Source organism: Cornus florida, unplaced genomic scaffold (genome assembly GCF_030987335.1).
Source record: "Cornus florida cultivar Cherokee Brave unplaced genomic scaffold, ASM3098733v1 CherokeeBrave_3.0.0_Hap2_Chr05, whole genome shotgun sequence".
NCBI classification, from domain to species: Eukaryota; Viridiplantae; Streptophyta; class Magnoliopsida; order Cornales; family Cornaceae; genus Cornus; species Cornus florida.
The window spans coordinates 37,616,285-37,624,302 of record NW_026775575.1 but is presented as its reverse complement, the minus strand read 5'-3'; positions in this window follow the sequence as shown (position 1 = coordinate 37,624,302).

The following is an 8,018-nucleotide window of genomic DNA, read 5'->3' as shown; positions in this document are numbered from 1 at the left end:
GACGGCCCCTACTGCAAGTTATTGCTGTGCAAGATTTGTACCTCTTAAGTTGACATTGAAAGGAATAGCTAGGTTGTAGAACTAGCTAGACTACAAATCAATAGTGCATTGCTGCCTTTTTATGCCCTGACTAGGAGATCTATATTACTTTTAGCAGTGACACTTAATGTTGTCTTAGCCAGAGTAGAGCTCTGATATCATCTAATGACCTCAGCTTTGTTATGCTGGGAAACACTTTTGAACCTGATTGTAAACCTTGCAATTTTTGAGACAGTTTGTGTAAACACGGGACAATTCCAGTGCACGAGACTTCTGGCATTGTCAATCTAAGGAGGGTTAGATGTACGTAACCTTATCTCCGCATGCAGAGCTGTTGTTATATTGTTTTGAGCCCGTCACAATGGAGCAATCTTACTATTGCCCCAAGGGTTGCCCTCACACAGTTTGTGTATTAATTTATTAATTTTATGTACAGCCAACTATGGTATTCTTGGTTACACGAAACTATCATTGTCGTTATGTTTCGTTGTAGTTTTCATCTTCTGCTTTTCTATCACGGTAAATAAAACCTTTTTTTTCATCCCCTGGTGCAGGTGTGCAAATCTCCGTTGTTTAGGCTCTCTTGGAAAAACTACTTGGCCAGTTCTTGACTTACATGTGCAATAGAGATATCAAACGGCCAATGTAGCCCAAACTTCTTCTCAAGCGTCTTCATGATGGTCGAAATCACCATAAAAATGTCAGACTGAAGTAAATATTTGTCATTTTTATTGAAGCTACGCTGACATCATTACATTTACAGCAATTGCTTAGAATCAGCAGAATTCATTACTTGTGCAGGAATTATTTAGAATTTGCTGATGTGAAGGGAAAATAATATATAAAAGTGCATATCCTTAAGAAGTTGAGATTCTTTGATTTATGAAACAGTAACATAAATTGTTCCACAGGAGGTATTTGTTTACTGCCTTCTTTTAAGGATCAAAATATTTCAGCACGAGTCTTTTTGTGTTTTCCCCGAAATAAGTGGTTTACAATGAGCCATATCACTACACTTTTTAAAATTATCATTCGGGTGGCCTTAAAGTAACCCGTCGGTGTGGTGTTGGCTGGGCTGGTCACTTTTATTATTTCAATGATGGCTTGATTGACTACAGCTTGCCCCAACTCTTAACGCATTGGTTATTGTATACCCTGGGCCTGCTGGGGCTGTTTTGGTCCTTTGGGCCTTCATGTCCTGGTTTGCCACATTGTTTTCATGTGTTGTAAGCATTAGGCCAACCCCATTATACTGTTCATTTATATATATCAATTGTTTGAATTTTCAAAAAAAAAAAAAATGGAGCCTATCACGTGGCAAGCTCCACACTGGCTTGGCTCGCCATAAAACATCCACATAAGTTATTTTACTGTAATAATTATGTATTTCATTCTTCTTCTTTTTATGAACACCACACTAATACCAATCCATTTCATTTTTAACAAATTTTGTTTGAGAGCAGTCATATTTAACCAAATAAAATTAGTGTTGGGTCGGCCACTATTGGAGCGTGTTTTAAAATTATATATATATTTACTTTTATAATCTTTTAAAATAATTTTAAATTTTAAATTTTCTTTGAACAATCAATAATGGTGTCTGAGGATGCGGCAAGTGGCATGGGCCAGATATGGATCGCGGAAACGAGATCGGGTCGAATGATTGAAGAATGATCCATGCCAAAGCACCCTGGAATGGACCGAACGCGGGGGGTCCACCGAAGAAGGTCAAGCCCATTACAGGACCCAGCCCAGGAGGAAGAGAACTTTCGGCTATAAGCCCAATGTAATTGGTTAACTGCAAAAAAAGGTCATGGCCTATAAATGGACCATGACGGGTGGCAAGAGAGAGGAGAGAAGAGAGAGAGAAGAGGGAGAGGAGAGAGAGAAAAGAGAGAGAGGAGGGAGAGAAAGAGAAAGTAAGAGTGAGAGAGATGAAACGGAATATTGTATCTTCAATTGGCGCCGTCTGTGGGAAGTAAGGACGAAGATCAATTCGAGCCCGATCAGTACCATATTAGTTCAATCGAGTTTGTGAATACGCAGTGTGACTTCTGGAAGTTGAATCCAAATCAGTGAGATTGTAGTTTGCTCCGAGAGAATTCTTGCTTATTGTGGATTCTGAGGCATTTGCTTTGGAAGGACGCAATCGTGATTTGCTCAGTTGCAATCAAATCCGACGAGTTTGAAGCGAGAAAAGTTCAGATCTAGCAAACAGCGATCACGATTCGGTAAAGTTAAGCCCAGATCTAGCGGAGTTTGCATCGGTAACGCTTAGATCTGTTTCGAAGTTCATAATTCATGCCTTTGCTTCGATCTGGAATCATGATAGGGGGTGACAACTCTAATACGGTTGAAAACGTCCAGCAAGTGAAACTTGATGAGTTGATGAACATGATCGAAGCTCTCCGGAGAGAAAATGCAGATCTAAGGAATGAAATACAGCGTCAAGAAGCTCCAGTAATTCCACGACCACTTCCGGTAGGCGAAGAAGGTGCACGTACCGATGCAGCACATCACGGTGAAGAGGTTGAAAACAATCTAGTTGATCCTCACCGCGAGGAAATCCGGCGAGACGGTTTGCCGCCAAATCTTCGTCGTATGGATGATCGTGAAGGATCGATTCACATGGATCCACGGCGTAAGCAGATCAGGCAAAACGAAGTAATGACTTTTGATCCACATCAAGAAACGCTCAGCCGAGGTGAAGCAACAGAGTTGATTCGTCAGAAAGCTATGCCTCCATGGCGCAAGGACTTTGTTGAGGATAGATCATTCGATCCGACCTACCGGCCCTCCATAACAACGTTCGATTATCACAGCTCAGAGAGGAGATCAGTAGACCAGAGAGCAGCCGCGGGATTCCAGAGGGAGAATGAAGCACTCCATTCAGCAGCTCAAACGGTGGATTCACCGTTCACCGATGAGATTCTGAATGCTCCGAGTCCGAGGAAATTTTCCATGCCCGTTTTCATTCTATTCAACGGAACGACTGATCCGATCGATCATGTGTATCACGTCCAGCTGAAAATGGCTCTAAACACTGAGAATGATTTTTTGATGTGGAAGTGCTTTCCTACGAGTTTAGCCGGACCAGCTCTGAATTGGTTCAAGAACCTGCCGAGGGGTTCGGTGGATAGTTTCCGAAGCCTGTGCGATCGGTTCATAAGCCAATACTATGGAAACAAGCGTCCAGCGAAAGATATTTCGAGCTTATTCACAATGAAGCAACACGCTGAAGAGCGTCTCCAGGCTTTCCTAACCAGGTTTAACCTTACCAAGAGCATGGTTATTGAATGTCACCCTTCAACGGCAGTTCAAGCATTCATTCTGGCTATGAATCGTGGCACCCTGTTCCACACAAGCTTGGTGGTCAACACGCCGAGGACTATGGATGAACTTAACGAAAGAGCCGATGGATTTGTGCACTTGGAAGAAGAAGAGGTGGCAAACGCTCGGAAGACATCCGTTATATCTACGGAAGAAAAGACCAAAGTAAAGATCAGGCAAAAACAGGTCCAACCGCAACGCTCCTCGTGGAAATATGAGAAGAGGCCCAGAGAGGAAGAGCTGATTACTCCATTGAAAGTTACCCTAGCAAGACTGTACCAAGAAAATAAAGATAAGTTCCGACCTCCTTTACCAATCAGGCAACCTCTCGAACAGAGGGATCAGTCTAAACACTGTGCATTTCATTCTAATTTTGGCCACCAGACTAACGAATGCAGGAACCTAAGGAGACAGGTAGAGATGCTGATAGCCAGAGGGGAGTTCGCAAGTTATATTCAAGGACCAGCGGTGGAACAGAACCGGCCGATGGAGCATGTGAAGAAGAGTCAGAAATCGAATTCTCACAACACGCAACCAGTTTGAGTAATTAATGCAATTCACAGTCGGCCTGAACCTGCTGAGGAATCAGATGAATTCCTTCGTCAGGCACGGATAAAGAAAAGGATAGGCAGTGTAAACACTCTGCACTAGCAGAGCGCATCAACGCAGATAAAGTTTGACGCAGCAGACTTGTTGCGTGTTCAGATCCCTCATGAGGACCTGCTGGTCGTAAGTTTGACAGTGGCCAAATGCTTGGTGCGCAGAGTTCTAATTGACCCTGGAAGTAGTGCGAACATCATGCCAAGAGATACATTCGATCGGCTCGAGATCAAACAAGATCAGCTGAAATCCACCGGGAATCCACTAGTAGGGTTTGATGGGAAGCGAGTGGAGCCCGTCGGCACGGTGGAGGTAGCGGTACATGCTGCCGAGAGGGTTTTGATGGAAACCTTTGTAGTTGTTGAAATTCATCCCTCTTACAATCTTCTGATGGGCAGGGGGTGGATCCACAGGGTTCGAGGTGTTCCTTCCACTCTGCATCAGGTAATGAGATGCCTGGCACCAGATGGAACCAAAGTGATTGACATTCATGGAGACCAAGTTGCAGCTAAAGAATGTTACTCTGTAACGCTGAAACATGCCGGAAAGGGGAAAGCTCCCATTCGTTCAGTAAGTCCGAGATAGCAATTACAGGAGCCTCCCTCCAGGCAGAACGGAGAGGAGGAACCAGAGGGCTTGACCGAAAAACCCTTGCTTGATGTGCAGATTGATCAGTTCCGACCGGAACGGACAACCAGAGTAGGGGAACGACTCGTTGAGGAGGAAAAGCAGGAATTAGTTGATTTTTTGTCTCAAAACGCAGATGTGTTCGCATGGAGTCACCTGGACATGCCCGGGATCGATCCTTCGGTATCCTGTCATTCCTTAAACGTTAATCCCAATGCAAAACCTGTAAAACAGAAGCAGCGACGGTTTGCCCCCGAGCGCAACCGAATTATTGCCGAGGATGTTGATAGGCTGCTTGATGCGGGGTTCGTAAGAGAAGTGCGCTACCCCAACTGGCTATCGAATGTGGTCGTTGTGCAAAAGAAAAATGGGAAATGGCGCGTGTGCATTGATTTTACCAATTTAAACAAAGCTTGTCCGAAGGATAGCTTCCCGCTGCCAAAGATTGATCAAATGGTGGATGCAACAACTGGATATGAACGCTTGACCTTTTTAGATGCTTATTTGGGTTATAATCAGATCCCCATGGACCCCGCTGATGAAGAAAAAACTTCTTTCGTTACTGAACGCGGGACGTATTGCTACAAAGTTATACCGTTCGGACTAAAGAACGCCGGGGCAACTTACCAAAGACTCATTAGCAAGATTTTTGAGGAACAAATAGGGAAGACAATGGAGGCTTACATTGATGATATGGTGGTCAAAAGTAAGAAGAAAGCCGATCATGTGCAACATCTTCGAGGCGTGTTTGATGTTTTGCGGCGGTATGGAATGAAGCTCAATCCGACCAAGTGCTCGTTCGATGTAAGTTTAGGCCAATTCCTAGGGCACGTGGTTAATCTCAGAGGTATCGAGGCAAGCCCTGCCCAAGCAGATGCTCTGACTAAGAATGCCGAGCTGACGACAATCAAAGAGGTGCAAACACTTACGGGACGGATTGCTGCACTGAGCCGTTTCATTTCCAAATTGTCAGATCGATGCAAACCATTTTTTGACACAATCCGAAGCCATGGCAGGCAGGTTTGGGGAGATGAACAACGCCTAGCGTTAACTGCTCTGAAAAAATATATGCAGAACCTTCCGGTACTGTCAGTTCCAGAGTCAGGCGAAAAGCTATTTTTGTATCTCGGAGTATCCCGCATTGCAACAAGTGGCGTTCTGATCCGCTACGCAGAAGGGAAGCAATATCCAGTGTTCTACGTTAGCAAAACAATGACTGAGGCCAAAAGACGTTATTCAAAGGCAGAGTGGGTGATACTCTCGCTAGTGCATGCGAAAAGAAAGCTCAGGCATTATTTTGAATCCCATCCTATTATCGTTCTAACCACTTTCCCTATCAGAATAATCCTGCACAAACCAGATCTCTCCGGAAGAATGACGAAGTGGGCCATAGAGTTAAGCTCATTTGATATCACATACGAACCTAGAACAGTAGTCAAAAGGCAGGCGGTGGCAGATTTTTTACTAGAATGTGATTCAGAAGACGTGGAGGAGGATCTTTGTAAGTGCTTATGGAAACTCTTCGTTGATGGATCCTCAAATCAGATGGGTGCAGGCATTGGGATCAAACTGCAGACGCCAGAAGGTACAGCCTTAAGCCAAGCGCTTCGGCTTAAATTCGCAGCCACGAACAATGAGGCAGAATATGAAGCGTTGCTAGCAGGAATAAAGCTTGCCAAAGAACTTAAGGTCAGGAATTTGAATGTTTTCAGTGACTCATAATTAGTCGTTCAGCAGCTGAGGGGTGAGTATGAAACCAAGGATGAAACGATGGAAGCATATCGTTCTGCTGTTATTCGGGAGGCACAACACTTTGAAAAAATTGAATTCATTCAAATTCCGAGGGAGTATAACGGAGATGCCGACAGGCTAGCATGTAGCGCCTCGGGTTCTGGAGAAACATTAGCAAGGGTGGTTCCAGTGGGAATATTAAACCAGCCATCCATTTTCGAAGAACCTTCAGGCTCAGATCCTTGGCAAGTGAATGTTATTCCATATGAGCCAAGTTGGATTGATCCGATCATAACTTACTTCCGAGATGGTACTTTGCCTGAACAAAGAAATGAGGCTAGGAAAATCAAAGCGAATGCTGCAAAGTACGCCGTAGTGCATAACCAGTTATACAGAAGATCCTTTTCCGGACCGTACTTAAAGTGCGTTACCCCCACAGAGGCTCGACAAATATTACGAGCTATTCATGAAAGTGTATGTGGAAACCACTCAGGGGGGAGATCATTAGCACACAAAGCAATGGCGCAAGGGTATTTCTGGCCAAACATGTCGCGAGATTCGGAAGAATTGTCCAGAAGGTGCGATAAGTGCCAAAGGTTCGGACCACTGATTCACCAACCGCCTGAAGACTTGCATGTAATGGCCACACTATGGCCTTTCGCACAGTGGGGGATGGATGTAGTTGGTCCTTTACCAACTGCCAGAGCTCAGAACAAGTATGTGTTATTGGCTACAGACTACTTTACTAAGTGGGTGGAAGCAGAGCCGTACCCGAGCGTTACTTAAACTCATGTGAGACGATTCATTTGGAGTAATATTATTTGCCGGTTTGGTGTTCCGAGGTCAATCGTCATGGATAATGGTACCAACCTTGACAGTAAGTAGGTAAGAGAGCTGTTGGAGGAGTATGAAATTAATCAAAAGCTGGCAGCAGTAAGTTATCCACAGGCCAATGGACAAACGAAAATTACAAACAGAACAATCTTTACTTGCATCAAGAAGAAACTAGAAGAAAGGAAAGGAAGGTGGTTAGATGAACTGCCAAACGTCCTATGGGCCTACAGAACGACCCCAAGAAGATCGACCGGAGAAAGTCCATTCACCATAGCGTATGGAACCGAGGCAGTTATACCGGTCAAGCACTTAGTTCCGACTATTCGAAGCTTGGCATGGAACCGTGAGCATAATGACAATATGCTAAGGTTTAACCTCGATTTGCTGGAAGAAAAAAGTGACGCAGCAGCGGTGAGGCTCGCCTCTTACCAGCAGACACTTGCGAACAGCCATAACAGGAAAGTAAAGCACAGAGACTTTAGGCCAGGTGACCTGGTTCTGAAAAAGAAGGTGGGGATAGTCAAGAAGATGATGCCACCATGGGAAGGCCCATACAGAATTGCAGAGGCCATAGGAAAAGGCGCATATACCTTAGAAACCATGGCCGGAAGGCTGGTTAACAAGCCTTGGAATGCTACTTTTCTAAAGAGGTATTATCAATAAAAAGTTGAGATTCAGTACTGAATTTTGTTTATTTTAAATTGAAAACAGTTAAATGTATGAGTTTCTGAGATTTATAAAGATTGCACTCCTCTTTAAAATCCTAAGCAAAGTAAGTGGCAGCTGGCACTATGAGCCAAACGCCAAATACTTGCTAAGAAAAACAAAAGGCCAAGTGGCAAGAGGCATTCCAGCCG